Genomic DNA, 17,637 nt, shown 5'->3' on the forward strand with positions numbered 1-17,637 from the left:
CTTTTGAATTACTCATAAACTAGCTTTTTTGAGTGCTTCATATGCTTCCAACTTTATTTTGCAATTAATAAAACATATGCATTGCTGCAAATGAGAAGTACATTTTATATTTCCAAATAATCCTGGGCAAAAAACCCACTCATTGTCTTTTTCTAATCATTTCATTCCATAATTTTTGCCAATTTTCCTACACTGGTTTGCTCTGGGAGAGACAAAAGGCAGAGAGGCAGAATCTATCCCTGTGTTTATTTCTTGACATTGACTTATAAACTGCCCAGAGTATGTCCTCCCTTTCTTATGTAGAAGGTTCCTTAAGGTGCGCTATTTATAAAAACATGTGGAGGGGACTTTCGTGGTCGCGCAGTGGTTAAGAATCCGCCTGCCAAGGCAGGGGACACAGGTTGGAGCCCTGGTCCGGGAAGATCCCACATGCCGTGGAGCAGCTAAGCCCGTGCCCCACAACTACTGAGCCTGCGCTCTAGAGCCCGCGAGCCACAACTACTGAGCCTGCATGCCACAACTACTGAAGCCCACGCGCCTAGAGCCCGTGCTCAACAACAAGAGAAGCCACCGCAATGAGAAGCCTGCGCACCCCAATGAAGAGGAGCCCCCGCTCACCGCAACTAGAGAAAGCCCGCAGGCAGCAACAAAGACCCAATGCAGCCAAAAATAAATAAATGAAATAAATAAATTTATAAAAACAAAAAACCCCAAACATACGGAGAAATAAACCTTTTAGTTAGTTTTTTTGAAACCAGGTTTTTGCATGTTGCTATATCCCTGTGACTTGGTAAATAATCAGCGTTATTTGTGTTAAGGTTGAATCAATCAGAAACCAAAAGAAAAATCATTACCAGTCAAAGAATTCCAGTCTGTGGTGGGAGGGAATTAGTTAAACTTGGTTAAAATCAATCAGGTTCAGTCCTTCGAGTTAATTATTCAGTTAATCCTGCCAAAGTAGTCCATCTGGTAAACTACTGTTTCATAGGGAGAGTTTAATGGGTATAGCTTAAAAATGCTAATATTTGTTTTCATTCATTTTATGACTGCCCCACACCAGGCTCTGGCTTAGCTTTTTAACTACACAATCTTATAAAATCCCCTCAACAGTATTGCGAATTAGAGGGTGACATTCCCATTTCACCAATGAGTAAACTGAGACTTAGAAAGGAAGAGAAGCTTGCCCAGTGACAGACAGAGAGCAAATGGCTGAGCTGTGGTTGAAGCCTTCGGCTGTCGGGCTCCAAAGTTTTTGCCATTTTCTTTTTAACCTTTTGCATTCTTTTATATGTAATGTGTAAGGATTAGAACAAGAGTATAAAAGTGAAGCACTGGGACTTCCCTGGTGGGGCAGTGGTTGAGAATCTGCCTGCCAATGCAGGGTACACGGGCTCGAGCCCTGGTCCGGGAAGATCCCACATGCCGCGGGGCAACTGGGCCCGTGAGCCACAACTACTGGGCCTGCGCGTCTGGAGCCTGTGCTCCGCAACGAGAGGCCGCGACAGTGAGAGGCCCGTGCTCCACGATGAAGAGTGGGCCCCGCTCGCCGCAACTAGAGAAAGCCCTTGCACAGAAATAAAGACCCAACACAGCCAAAAATAAATCAATAAATAAATATAAATTAAAAAAAAAAGTGAAGCACTAAGTGTCCATCATCGGATGAATGGAGAAAGAAGACGTGGCACATATATACAATGGAATATTACTCAGCCATAAAAAGAAACGAAATTGAGTTATTTGTAGTGAGGTGGATGGACCTAGAGTCTGTCATACAGAGTGAAGTAAGTCAGAAAGAGAAAAACAAATACCGTATGCTAACACATATATATGGAATCTAAGAGAAAAAAAAAAAAGTCATGAAGAACCTAGGGGTAAGACGGGAATAAAGACACAGACCTACTAAAGAATGGACTTGAGGATATGGGGAGGGGAAAGGGTAAGCTGGGATGAAGTGAGAGAGAGGCATGGACATATATACACTACCGAACGTAAGGTAGATAGCTAGTGGGAAGCAGCCACATAGCACAGGGAGATCAGCTCGGTGCTTTGGGACCGCCTGGAGGGGTGGGATAGGGAGGGTGGGAGGGAGGGAGACGCAAGAGGGAAGAGATGTGGGAACATATGTATATGTATAACTGATTCACTTTGTTATAAAGCAGAAACTAACACACCATTGTAAACCAATTATACTCCAATAAAGATGTTAAAAAAAAAAAAAAAGTGAATCACCCTGGCAGGGGTGCCTCTCCCTCCACCTGGTGCCACTGTCACAGCCCTTCCCTAGTCTCGCTGAGGCAGGCTGAAGATGAAAATATATACAAATATATTTAATCTCCAGGGAACTCTGATATGTCCCCCCCCGACTCAAAACACAGCTCATCACAAAAGGGGCTGGAAGCACTGAGCCTCCCAGTGTAAATCTTCCCACTTAGTCAAAGGCTTATCCCATCTCTTCTCTAAGCCCAAGCCCTACCCCCTTGAGCAATCCTGTAGCCCAAGTAACTCTTAGGTCCTCTACTCTGAAGCAGTGCATTGTTTCTAGATTCATCTCCTTTCTACACCTTCAAGGATTTTAAGAATCTCTCAGGAACTTGCAGAATCTTGGGGAACTACGACCAGGTATGTTACGAAACAAAATTCAAGGATGCCCCCAGTCCTCAAGCATGGTAAAAAGTAAGAAGGGAAGCAAAATGAAGCTTCCCTTCGTTTTGGGGCTGGGAAAGCAACATGGTTCTGTTTTTATACTGACTACTTATGCTGGTCATTCCTCAAACAGCAAATGTGGCTTGCTGACAGTTATTCTGTCTGAACACCACTGACTGTTCCTTGGAATGACTAGCGCCTACGTGTCAGTTGTGCAAATCACGGGCTCTGTTTGTCTTTTGTTGATGGGTTTAGGTGTTTATGCATGTCAGGGTTCCCACAATCCGTTGCTAAAACAAATTGTTATACTCTGATTAATGATTTCCCCATTCCTCTTTACTATCAAATCCAATAACAAGTACAGCAAAACAGGAACCAAATATATGCTACTCATTTGAGTCTACAAGTAGAAGCAAATACCCACTGGTGGAAGGATGCTTTGCTCAGAGCTTACTCATTAAAAGAAAGGCTAGATGTGTAACACTCAGATTAATTATCCCCAAATGACTGGCTGAGGTTGAATAAAATACAGGCTCATTAACGTTCAACCATGCTGCTTAGAGAAGAGAGGATGGGAAAGAAAGATTAGATGAGAAACCTCTTTTCAGTTTTTGAGTTGAGTTTTTCAAGGATGAATTTGTCCTATACTCCAAACCAAATTCTGCTGATAGGCCATGCGTGAACAAGCAGACTCTAGTGACAGAGCCCTTGGGTTCAAATTCTAGTTTATGAGCTGTGTAACTTGGGCAAATTACTTAACGTCTCTGGGCCTCGGTTTCTTTATCTGTAAAATAAAGATAGTGACTCTGACAACCTACAAAATGGGAGAAAATATTTGCAAATGATGCAACTGACAAGGGTTTAATTTCCAAAATATACAAACAGCTCATGCAACTCAAACAGTTCCTGCAACAATAAAAAAACAAACAACCCAATCAAAAAATGGGCAGAAGACCTAAATAGACATTTATCTAAAGAAGAAATACAGATGACCAATAGGCACACGAAAAGATGCTCAATATCGCTAATTATTAGAGAAATGCAAATCAAAACTACAATGAGGTATCACCTCACACCAGTCAGAATGGACGTCATTACAAAGTCTACAAATAACAAGTATTGGTGAGGGTGTGGTGAAAAGGGAACCCTCCTACACTGTTGGTGGGAATGTACGTTGGTGCAGCCACTGTGGAAAACAGTATGGAGGTTCCTTATAAAACTAAAAATAGAACTACCATATGATCCAGCAATCCCACTCCTGGACATATATCCAGACAAAACTGTAATTCAAAAAGATACATGCACCCCAATGTTCATAGCAGTACTATTCATAATAGCCAAGACATGGAAACAACCTAAATGTCCATCGACAGATGAATGGGTAAAGAAGATGTGGTACATACACACAATGAAATACTATGCAGCCATAAAAAAGAATGAAATAATGCCATTTGCAGCAACACGGATGGACATAGAGATTATCATACTAAGTGAAGTAAGTCGGAAGGAGAAAGACAAATACCATATGATATCACTTCTATGTGGAATCTAAAATATGACACAAATGAACCTATCTATGAAACAGTCACAGAATCACAGACATAGATAACAGACTCGTGGTTGCCAAGAGAGAGGAGAGGTGGGGCCGGATGGATTGGGAGTTTGGGATTAGCGGATGCAAACTATTATATAGGATGGATAAACAACAAGGTCCCACTGTATAGCACAGAGAATTATATTCAATACTCTATGATAAACCATAATGGAAATGAATATAAAAAAATATATCACAGCAAGATCCCTTTTGACCCACCTCCTAGAGACATGGAAATAAAAATAAACAAATGGGACCTAATGAAACTTAAAAGCTTTTGCACAGCAAAGGAAACCATAAACAAGACAAAAAGACAACCCTCAGAATGGGCGAAAATATTTGCAAATGAAGCAACTGACAAAGGATTAATCTCCAAAATTTACAAGCAGCTCATGCAGCTCAATATCAAGAAAACAAACAACCCAACCCAAAGATGGGCAGAAGACCTAAATAGACACTTCTCCAAAGAAGACATACAGACTGCCAACAAACACATGAAAGAATGCTCAACATCATTAATCATTAGAGAAATGCAAATCAAAACTACAATGAGATATCATCTCACACCAGTCAGGATGGCCATCATCAAAAAATCTAGAAACAATAAATGCCGGAGAGGGTGTGGAGAAAAGGGAACCCTCTTGCACTGTTGGTGGGAGTGTAAATTGATACAGCCACTGTGGAGAACAGTATGGAGGTTCCTTAAAAAACTACAAATAGAACTACCATATAACCCAGTAATCCCACTACTGGGCATATACACTGAGAAAACCATAATTCAAAAAGAGTCATGTACCAAAATGTTCACTGCAGCTCTATTTACAATAGCCAGGACAGGGAAGAAACCTAAGTGTCCACCAACAGATGAATGGAGAAAGAAGATGTGGCACATATATACAATGGAATATTACTCAGCCATAAAAAGAAACGAAACTGAGTTATTTGCAGTGAGGTGGATGGACCTAGAGTCTGTCATACAGAGTGAAGTAAGTCAGAAAGAGAAAAAGAAATACCGTATGCTAACACATGTATATGGAATCTAACAACAACAACAACAAATGGTCACGAAGAACCTAGGGGCAAGACGGGAATAAAGGTGCCGACCTACTAGTGAATGGACTTGAGGATACGGGGAGGGGGAAGGGTAAGCTGGGACAAAGTGAGAGAGTGGCATGGACATATATATGTCCATATATATATACACTACCAAATGTAAATAGTGGGAAGCAGCCGCATAGCACAGGGAGATCAGCTCGGTGCTTTGGGACCATCTAGAGGGGTGAGATAGGGAGGGTGGGAGGGAGGGAGACGCAAGAGGGAAGAGATATGGGAACATATGTATATGCATAACTGATTCACTTTGTTATAAAGCAGAAACTAACACAGCATTGTAAAGCAATTATACTCCAATAAAGATGTTAAAAAAAAGAATATATATATATATATATATATATATATATAAAACCGAATCACTTCGCTATAGAGCAGTAATTAACACAACATTGTAAATCAACAAGAGTTCAATTTAAAAAAAAGATAATGACACTCACTGCCTAGGGTTGTTTTGATGATGAAATGACTTAAAGCTTGTGTACAGTACTTCGCGTCTAAAGCAGAGCTCTTTGTGAATTCCAGCAGCACTGACCTAGGGAACTGTCCTACCCCCTGGGGCAGAGGGCTTGCAGTCTTAATTCCTTCTTGATAGTTTCAGCTATACTGAGTAGAGTTTTTATTTCCAGAGTGTTTTATTTATTTATATTTTTATCATGAAAGGTTTTTGTTGTTACTGCTGTTCTTTTGAGAGCTGAAAAGCATCATTTTAGTTCAAATGAAAAGCTGCAGTGGAAGTATTTTGAAAAGCCTTCAGTGATAAATAAGTAACAAAGGGGAGAATGTGCTCATGCCTTCTAGCAAATAATTACTTTTAGTAACATAACAATAAGAAAGCTCATACCACCTGTTTTCCTAACCAATAGATAGTTCTTAAGCTACTGCTGGGTTGTTATCTTCAAACAAACCATTTCTAGAAAAGAATGATTCTATCCACCTTAATAAAAAATAAAAATGCTGGTTATCTTCATTCCCCATTTTCCAACGAATAACTTGTGATTTCAAAAAAATCAATTTGATTTCAGTGCTGCTGTCTCCTTGCTAAGGCTGCTAGCGCTACTGAGAGTGCATGGGTGGGTGCCTGGGGTAGTTGTCTAGAACCCATTTTGCACTCTTTGAATATTCTCTTCATTTACGGGACGACAGTTGAAGATGCCAGATAAGAGACAGATGAGGTGGTGGGTGAAAACTGGGATGTAACACAAAGGATGGACGGTAGTCATTAATTATGACTGATACCTACATATGGCCAATGCATCATGTTAGCTTTACACCTAAACGTGAATGTGCATTTATCATAATTTCAGGGACAGTTTCCTCTTATTTGGGTATGAAGCTCACACGGTTAATATAAACCTTCGGCCCAAATCTTAGCCTGTTTGGGCTCCTAGAACAGAATACAATACACTGGGTGGCTTATGAACAACAGATGCACTTTTCCCAGTTCTGGAGGCAGAGAAGTCCAAGATCAAGGTGCCAGTGCCTAGCGGCTGGTTTATAGATGGCCATCTTCTCCCTGTGTCCTGACATGGTGGTTGGGTCAAGGGAAATCTCTGAGGTCTCTTTCGTAAGGGCACTAATTCCATTCATGAGGTCTCCGCCTCCTTTCCCCACAACCTCACTCCCCAATACCATCATACTGAGCATTAGGATTTAACTTATGAATTTAGAGGGGACACAAACATGTGGTCTATTGAAACCTACAAAATTTAAAAATCACCTAGTATAACAAAAAATATGAAGCTCTCTGGGCTTTCAGATTCCTGAGATGAATGACCGTCACGTCTTTGAGTTGAACACTCCCTAGAAGATATTCTATATGATCAGTCCCTGCACCAGGTGAAGCTTTTCTGTACTGAGCAGTCTCATTGAAAGGCCCTGCTTTTATGTCCCACAGTGGAGGGCGAAGTACAGAGTCAGAACTATTTTGATTTTTAAATGCTGGGACATATCCAAGACGATGCCATACGTGTGAGACCTTCTTGTCATTGCTTATCTTCTAGGCCTTATTTATTTGCTAGGCATTTATTTATTACAGGAGAATATGTATATACTTTCTTTCCACGCCCCTCCTACCTTTCGCCAACCCACATCCGTTTTGGGAGCCTAAGAAATTTCTAGTAGATATTTTTCAGCTGCTGCTAGTAGAAAAACAGAAAATTACACTGTGCAGAAACTAATTTCTTCACAACCTATACAATGTAGCAACTGCACTGGGATTTTATCTGTATGACTGTCCAAAGACAGGGCCTTCTACTCTTAAATTTATAGCAACATTATTTGCTACACCCTACAGCTTTAGCTGTGCCAAGCAATAACTCAGGGCTTCAGGAACATTGAGGTAATTAACACTTGAAAATTCCTGCCGAGGTGTAATTGCAGTCCTCCCCTTTGCAGCCCTGCATGATCCCTTAGTAGAAGATTACTGGGAACGGCTCCTGTCTTCTCTTCAAATGACAACACTTTCCTGTCAGTGGAGCTGGCAGGTGTCACGGAGAAAGTTTCCTGGGAAAGAAACCTTTGGAAGCATGGTTTATAAGGATAGCATGGAAGGAGAGATGGACTTTATAAAGTTCTTGCTTTCGTTTCTTACTAATGTATTTGCGTTTCTGAGCCTTAGTCTTTTTATTAAATAAAGTAGGGTCAACAATTGTCTGTTTATTTCATAGGACTGTGGAGAGAATCACAAGAATCAAGCCTGTAAGCCATAAAGTAGACTACAAATATAAGAGATGGTCGTTGTTTTTCTATCTCTTTTCCATTTTTTTTTGTTTTTTGTTTTGTTTTTCAGTAATAGGCTTCCTCACAAGGCTCTGGGGCATCTTTGCTGTTGAAAAGATAAAGGCAAGTGAATGAATGGTCCTTATGCACCTGGATGCCAGCCAGGTTGGGATGATTAAATAAGGCACCGAGGGCTCCTGGCGGAGAACACGGGCTTCTCCTGGAGAGATGGGGCTGATGTCTCCATTCAGGAAAGGGGATGGGCCAGGAATAGACAGGAGGTACAGGGTCATTCATGTTGTTCAATCTGGGGTCTTGTCTTGGATAAAATTCAAGCTTCCCCAAACTATTCCCCACCCCCAAATCAGAGAGGTAAAGTAGAGATATTGCCCAGATGAGAGAAGGTCAGAGCACAGAGAAGCCACACGAAGAGTGAGGCTCTTCACAGAGACTTTACCAACTGCAGTGGGCATTTTCAACTGCACGTTGAAGACGGAATCATCTGAGATCTGCAAATACACATCTATACAGTAGCTGGAATGGTAAAAATGCAGTTGTCAAGGACTCTGTGTTTAACGCTAGACTTTTCGGAGACCAATGATTCTCTGCTACTGATACTAAGAATCTTGGTGTGTGCTTACATTGAACGTACAGGCAGCTTCAATATCTCTTGATCCTTAGTGGAGTTTAGTGACTCATTATAAAGTCCTGAGTTGAGGAGAGATAGAGAGAAATATGTGCATAATTTGCCCTCCAATTGACGGGTGGAGATGCCAGACTCATTGTAGAGGCGAGCAACACCAGTTACAGAATGGGGTCTTACCAAAGATTAGCACTGCCTGCTTCTGCTACAAGTTACATAGACTTTGTGGAAAGCAATTTCTCGACCAAACCATACTCAGAGTGCAACGGGATTTTATCTGCACTACTGTCCGAAGACAGGACCCTCTACTCAAATTTGGGGCAATGTCACTGTCTACACTCCACAGCTTCTATCGTGCCAAGATGCATCAGCAGGGCAGACATTCTGAGTTATCTGTGCACGGGTGGCCACATATTGGTTTCTCAGCGCTCACAACTGGCTATAGTACGGAGCCATGCTACAAACCTCTTTACTAAGTAGTCCATATGTTTTAGCTATCTGGCTCAAGAGGGAAGTGAAACCTATAGCCTTAGCATCAAAAGCAGGAATTTATAACCAGTTGTGCTAACTGGTTTACACTTCCAAAACTTAGCTAAGGAGATACCTCATCAACTGTAAGTGTTACAAGTTTCTGTCTTCTGGAGTACTTACATTAAGCCTAACTTTAACATAATTCTTTTGTCCATTTGCTGGTTTAAATAATTTTTCACTTGAAAGAATCATATATTTTTACTATTTGGCTTTCTTAGGATATAATCAAGCCTGTTTTGTCCACTTATTTCATAACTTTAAACACACACACACACACACACACACAGACCCACACACCTATATACTCATTGTATCACGGCAGGACTCAAATAAGATATTTCAGGGATCTACCTATAGCAGGAAGTTTTCAAAACCACATCCTTTCTGGGCACTTGCTTTGATCTAATAATCCAATTCCCTTTTCAGTTCTATTGGATGGTTTCTTTCCATGGATTCTTCAGTGTGCATCTCATTTCTGATCCACTGGCTCTCCTCTAGCTTTTTCAACTTAATATATCCAACTGAGGAATTTTATTACAGGGCAAGAATAATATTTCTCCACCTGTCTGATTTGGTACTTCTAGGTTCACTGACAGGATACTTTATGAACACGAACCTCGCAAGAAGAATGAGGGACTCCAAAAAACTTTGTCAGAGCAGAGACACTCTGACAATCAGGTTAAGAGAAAAACAATGAAACCTACAGGGTCTTAGCAACTACACAGCCAACAACTTGGATTTCTTCCAAGCTTCTGTTTGAAAGATTTCATTTAAAAATTCTAATTGCTATGACTAGAAAAGGAGAGATTCTTCACTTTCATCCTTAAATTCCATATCATTCTCAAAACACCTGCCCCACATCCAGTGCAATGTGGAAAAGTCTGTGAATCCAGATATCCAGGTGGCTTTCCAGGGAAGCAGAGGGGTCAGAGAATTTATTTTCAATATTTCAGAGAACTTAATAAAAATTGCTCACTTTTTTTTCCCCAAACTGAGGATGGACAGACTGATTAAACTGCCTCAGCTATAGCACATTAACTGAAGGTAGGTATTGACTTTCCCTCACGGTCATTAGAAACTCTGCTATTTTATGTGTCTGTAGGTTTAACATAAAGAGGAGAAAAATGAATTTTTATAAGATTTTTTTGCTTCATAGGACATTTCTCAACATATCATATCTATTCAGAAACACATGATTCAAGACTTCTTCACTGATAGAAAACTTGGAAAATGACGAATCCCTGCAGGTCTGGTCATTTAGCCTTACTTCAAAATTCCTGTAATGATACACATTGCAAACATGTTCAGGAGTCTCTTGGTTTGCTTCACAACCACACCAGGTATATTCTTTCTTTAAAAAAAAAAATTTATTTATTTATTTGGTTGCACCAGGTCTTAGCTGCGGCAGGCGGGCTCCTTAGTTGCAGCATGCAAACTCTTAGTTGTGACATGCATGTGGGATCTAGTTCCCTGACCAGCGATTGAACCCAGGCCCCCTGCACTGGGAGCACAGAGTCTTATCCACTGAGCCTCCAGGGAATTCCCAACACCAGGTATATTCTTAACATAATATATTAATACCTCTCTTTTTATCCTTACGTAAAGAGCCTAGAGTTCAATATTCTCCTACTGTAACTACACATCAATAAAAACATATTCACTTCTTAAAAATTCCATGAAAAGAGAGAAGAGTAATAGGATATGAATCAATAAGCTAACTATTTCACCCCATGCTACTGGACTCTCTCACTACTTATATCTTCTATCTGTATTAATAATCTATTCAGTTCAAACCACAACACAGTATTAAAATAGTATTTTAATAGTATTAGTATTTTATTTATTTACTGTCACTGATTAGTTCCTTGGCTGAAACGTGTTTTTATTTCTGTCCTTCTTTCCAACTGTTCCATCACAAACTGTACTTTTTTTTTTTTTTTTTTTTTGCGGTACGTGGGCCTCTCACTGTTGTGGCCTCTCTGGTTGCGGGGCACAGGCTCCGGACGCGCAGGCTCAGCGGCCATGGCTCACGGGCCCAGCCGCCCCGCGGCATGTGGGATCTTCCCGGACCGGGGCATGAACCCGCGTCCCCTGCATCGGCAGGCAGACTCCCAACCACTGCGCCACCAGGGAAGCCCACAAACTGTACATTTTTGCCCTTCCCCATCATAAACACCTTATGTTAATCTATATGAGGTACTCAATTTTTTCTCTCTAGGATCAATAATACTTATTCATTCTTAAAAGAAGTCACACAAAAAGTAACTTCCTATTTGTAGGTCCCAAGTTTCCCCAAATTTCCCCTTGGAAGTTATAAAATTTCTTAATTTTTGTGCCAATTTTCTGACCCTGCCTTGTGAACATACACACAACTGACAAAGCAGCATTCTGCAAAGTGTGAAGAATCCTACAATAATAAGAATGACACTACACCAAACACTTTGCTCCCACTGAAACATTTGAGACACAGCCACGAAAAAAAAAATCCACCTCTAAGTTTAGAATACATCGTCAAGAGGAAGATATTCTTTCACAGGGATCTGAAAAAAGGCAAGAAATGAATCCCAGAAGCTGGGAACAGGCAGAATGGAATTGTAACCACATCAAAAACGCTGTAATTTTATGAAAAGGTTTTCAAGTGGTTTTTACAATGATAAAGCAAGACCTGAGAGGTAAATGAAACATCTAGACACAAAGTAAGGTGTCAAATATATGCAGATGCGAAATCATAAAAGCCTGGTGAGAGCAGTCAGTCAACTACTCAGAGGGTAGAAGAGGGGGATTTCACACAGTTGCAGCTTATAACCTTAGAACTAGTAAGTCCAGGGGTGACTTAGCAGATGTTAAACATGGAACAGATGCTGAAATTGGATTCATTAGGAATTAAGGAAAACCAGTGAGTGTCCCCTCAAAAATCTATATAGAGGAACAGAAAAGTGCAAGAAATGTAGGTTAGATAATGAATAAGTACTAGTCATAAGCATCTAATTAGGTAGCTCTGATCATTTTATCAGTAGATACGGGTTTTGGCAAACCCAAAGGTGATCAGTCAAGAAGAATGAAGATGATTCCAAGTGTTTGCAACAGGTTTTTTTTTTTTTTAATTGAAGTTAATTTACAATGTTGTGTCAGTTTCCGGTGTACAGCAAAGTGATTCATTTATATATATATATATATATATATATATATATATATATATATATATATATTTTCTTTTTCAGATTCTTTTCCCTTATAGGTTATTACAAAATGTTGGATAGAGTTCCCTGTGCTATACGGTTGGTCCTTGTTGGTTATCTATTATATATGTATACGTCACCTACAAATTGGCATTTGCCACCTACCTCTACAAGGATCAAATCATGAGCTGCTGCAGCTGCTGACCTTCAACACCCCATGAAAGGAGCTCAGGATGGAGACCAGGAATGAGACACTCTGTGTTCTGGGAAAAACCGGCAGAGCAGGCCTTCAGATAGTTAGATGTTTTCAGGAGACGATCTTATGAGCTCAATTCTTGAGCCCCATCCACCATGTGGGGACACAGGGAGAAGACGGCCAGACGGCCATCAGTAAACTAGGAAGTGGGCTTTCACCAGACAGAAGGTGCCAGTGCCTTGATCTTGGACTTCCCAGCTTCCAGAAATTATGAGAAATCAATGTTTAACCACCCATATCTAGAAAAGCACTAAAATCCTTCACGGTGACGCCTGCTCCTCGTGACTAGCAGTAACCTTCATGAGACTAATAGAACCTTTTGCAAAGAGTATGTGCTTGACTGTGTGTACTCCCCCTTCACCAAAATCACATCTACACTGACCTTCCCCCCTACCTCGCTGGAGCAGCTCCTCAGAGCTGTCTGAAATGCTGTCTCACGGGCTATAGTCCTCAGTTTGCCCCAAATAAAACTTAACTCACAACATATATAAATCCCAAGCCCCTAATTTGCAGCAGCTTTTGGACCCAGGTCATTATTAGCATGCGACCGTCAAACTCGGAAAATACCCTGTAGGCAGAGCAGGCTTCATGGCACCACTAAAGTTCCAGCTTTGGGAAGACCTCTGAGTAACCAAACCAGGAGGCCTCCCACCAAATACCCCTTCCGTTCACACACAAACATCTTAAATCTCTTCACTGCTTTTAGGCTCAGGTCAAGTCTCACCCACCTCAAAATAAAAGTAAAATCCTGCTCTGAAATCGTGTGCCTTTAATTCCTGCCCTAGTGCCTTTTCCTTTCCGAGTTAAACTTTTCAACAATTCATATAAGCCCAGCTCCTTTTTAACACTAAGAGTTTCCCTGACTCCAATTAACAGCACTCAACCAGCTCCAAATCATAGTATTTACTTCCATTCCTTTCCCCGTTGACCATGGTTATTCAGTCCCTTAAAAGTTATTACACCCTAGTTACTCTTCCTCCAAATATAACTTTCTGATTCAACCTGTTCTCATCAGGAAACCCCTTATGTCATCCTTTTTCATCATCCTTAGGGAAACAGCCTTCTTTGATTTCCTGTCTCTGGTTCCTGACCCATCCCACTCCGTTATTCACACACGGCTGCCAAAATAATTTTCCCCAACATTTTCCATTTCATCCCTTTAATCAAATATCACATTGGTGATCTCTCTGGTTAAACCTGGCAAAAGGAATACATGTGTTTATTCCTTTACTTCCTGAAACCCCATGAAAAGGACAGTACAGACATTTCCAAAAATACAACCAGCAAGGACAATGAAAACAGGAAGGAAAAAAGAGCAGAGGAGGGATGTCCACCAGGGCGGGGAAACTAGGCAGCAGAAGCAGGAATGGCATCTGACTTAACAGAGCATTGAATACATAGGAGCACCTAGGGGTTGTAGGGGACAAAGACCAGTCCAGACCCCAGAGAGTCTGCATTAAGTTAACCACCAGGAAGAAGAAAAAGCAGAGAGGGGTGGTTGAACTGAAAACAAGAGGACTGTCTTCATCTGTTCGGCCAGCTATAATTAAAATACCATAGAATAGGTGGTTGAAACATTTATTTCTCACAATTTCTGGAAGCTGGGAAGTCCAAAACCAAGGCACCAGCAGATTCGGTGTCTGGTGAGAGCCCACTTCCTAGTTTATAGACAGCCATCTTCTCCCTGGGTGCCCACACCGTGGATGGGGCAAGCGAGCTCTCTGGGTTCTCTTTTACAAGGGCACTAATCCCATTCATGAGGGCTCCACCCTCATGACCTAATCACCCCCCAAAGGCCTCACCTCCTAATACCCTCACTGTGGGGGTTAGGATTTCAAAAGGTGAGTTTGTGGGGGACACAAACATTCTGTCCATGGCAAAGACTTATTAAAAATCTACATCGGGAATTCCCTTAGGTCTCTTGGTTACCAGCTAAGCCCAGTGACAAGGTGAATAGATACGCAGTCAAAAAGACAGCAGAGATCCACTATAGGAAACTCACTTTAAAAATAAATATGTACCCTTCGAAGTTTTTAAATATATTATAGTCCATTGGAGCAGAATGGAATCTTCATTTTCACCTACCCCAACACTTCTGTTCATGGATGAGGAAATTTATGCCTATTTCTGGAAGTGCCTTGCTCAAGTCCACTGTCTAATCATTGACAAACATGGGTCTCAGCTCCCAACCCAGGGCTCTGAAGCAGCTTTGCAGCTATCAACTTCAAGACTGTAACATGAGAAAATTGTCCAAATGAGAATGTTATTCTGGTGTTAAAAAGGAGAGTAGACAGACACTTCTAGAGTTTAGAATAGCATTGCATCAGCTTACTTGAGCAAGAAAGCATATATCGGTTCTCTCTGATGTGACTGAATATGTGGGAAGAAATCGTTTGCTTCACTTTATCTCCTGAGCTAAAATCACTCCTAGTATTGATGCTTGCCAACCCCCCCACCACAACGACTACTGCATTCCCGTCACCTTCCAGATCTACGAGGTCTCAGGTGTTTGTTCCTACTGTAAAACAACTCTGACTTATGAGTCACTATCTAATAATTCGGCTAGTATGAAGCAGCTCTCCAGAGACTGATTATATCTTCATGAATTCACGGAATTGAATGCCTTATTCTGTAAACCTGAGTAAGAGACAGCTGAACCAAACAGCAACTGCAGATCTGCCCCGATATAAAGAAGGCGTCTCCCATGCTGATCTTCTCTCAATACCCACTGCACCAGCCCCGTGCTTCCGGAGCAGGTCCAGTCTCCTCTCTCACTATTTCCCAACAAGCCCCCTCTGAACAGCTAGACCCATTCATTTCCTGCCCAAATCTTGCTTATTTTACTGTTTCCATAACTTGCTGAAGTTACCCCGCAATACTTTGGAGGCTAAGTTCAAATTCCTTTTATTCAAGTAGCAGAGTCTGCTAATTTTGATCACTTATTTATAGAGCCTCCTTCCAGAGTTGGAAGCCTGGGGTCTAAATCCCAGCTCTACCACTTACCAATCTGGACAAGTCACTTCCACTCTCCGAGCTCAGTTTTCTCATCAATAAAATGGGAACAATCCTCAATACTTCGGGGGTGGGGGGGTTGTAAAGATTAATGAGATAATGAATGTGAAAGTCCTCAGCAAGACACATCACTCATAAATATTTGTTCCTACAGCTGAAAGGACAGTGTGTCAAAATGGAGTGATAAAAATTGCATAGAAATTGGAATTGGAAGACTTGGTTCCAGAACAGGTACTACTTATTGAGTAAAGGATCCAAGGTAGGTAACTTAACTTTTCTGAACTCCATTTATATCACCTGAAAAATTTATTTATTTAGCAAATTTTTATTGTGAGCCTTCTATGAGCCAGGCAGCGTTCTAGTCTTGGGAGATGTTAATAAGCAAAACAGGAAAGGATCTCTGTCCTCATAGGATGGAAAAGACCATAAAACCGACCTCACCTCACAGCATTATCGTGAAGTTTAAGAGAGATGCTTAAAGGGGAAAGTGCTTTTAAATAGGGTCGTATTCCACGGATGTTATTGCTGCCTGCGCTCATAGAATCATAAGCTGGGGTGGATAGTATTTAGATTTCATCAAGCAATCTTATTCTAGTAATGAGGGAACAGAGTGAAATTCACAATCACACAGCTATAGAGTTGATGCGAAGATTGTTGATGCAAAATTCCTACCTACCACAATAGTTCTCTTTCCCTGACATCGCTGTGCCACGATACAGTGGAGTACCAAGTGTGGGATGCTGGGCAGATGACGATGATAAGGGGAAGCATTTGTGGAGATTTAAAGGTGATAAAGCCAACTAAAAATTGGTCTGCTTTATGGACACAAACATATTTTTACAACAATGTTCACAGCGGGATTTTCACAGTAGCCAAAAGGGGGAAATAACCCAAATGTCCATCAACGGATGAATGGATAAACAAAATGTGGTATATACCTACAGTGGAATAGTATTCAGCCTTAAAAAGGAATGAAATTCTGATACACGCGTATGCAACATGGACAGAACTTGGAGACATTCTGCTAAGCGAAATAAGCCAGACACAAAAGAACAAATTCTATACGATTCCACTTATTGGAGGCACCTGGAATAGTCAAATTCATAGAGACAGAAAATGGAATGATGGTTGCCTGGGGCTGTGGGGAGAGAGGGATGGGGAGGGAGTGTTTAATGGGTACAGTGCTTCAGTTTGGGAGGATGAAGAAGTTCTGGAGATGGTTGCACAACAGTGTGGTTGTACTTAATGCCAAGAACTGTAAGCTTAAAATGGTTAAGATGATAAATTTTATGTTTATTTTGCCACAGTAAAAAAGGAACTATTGCTCTGTTTTTTATTATCACCACACTCCAGCAATTTTCAACAATGCCAGGAAAATACTCCATGCCCCCAAAATCTTTCCTTTAAATTCTAAAAAATTGCTACAATTACTGCTGGAATTCAAACGGTTAAATGATAAACGGAAGGATTATATACATAAGCATATATATAATTATGCAATTATATTTATATATAACCTGTAAATATACACACACGTATGTTTCCAATTAGCACATTTTTATTATTATATTTTAATAAACCTTACATTCTACATGGAAGTTAATTTGGGGAACTCTTGGTCACAGAGCCTCCAACATGTGTGGACTCAGCTACATGTGCTCATTTTACAAGTTCATACAGTCAGGAATCATCCAAACACACTTCAGGCACTGTTCATGTCTCCCACCCCTGTGGTACTAAGATTTTTGCATTTAAATGTTAGATTTTAAATTAACAGTAGTAACATAATGATTGCGAAAACAAAGAAATGGAACTTGAATTGGTTCAATCCTATCATTCCATATGACCACTTGGAGTTTTTTATTTATGTCCAAGGTTTAAAACAGCGAAAGAGAATGTCAGCTGCAAGGTGTAACATTTTTGTTTGGTGAGTGCAAACTTCGTTGTA

This window comes from Leucopleurus acutus (assembly GCF_964270905.1).
Source record: "Leucopleurus acutus genome assembly, chromosome: 5".
Classification (NCBI taxonomy): Eukaryota; Metazoa; Chordata; class Mammalia; order Artiodactyla; family Delphinidae; genus Leucopleurus; species Leucopleurus acutus.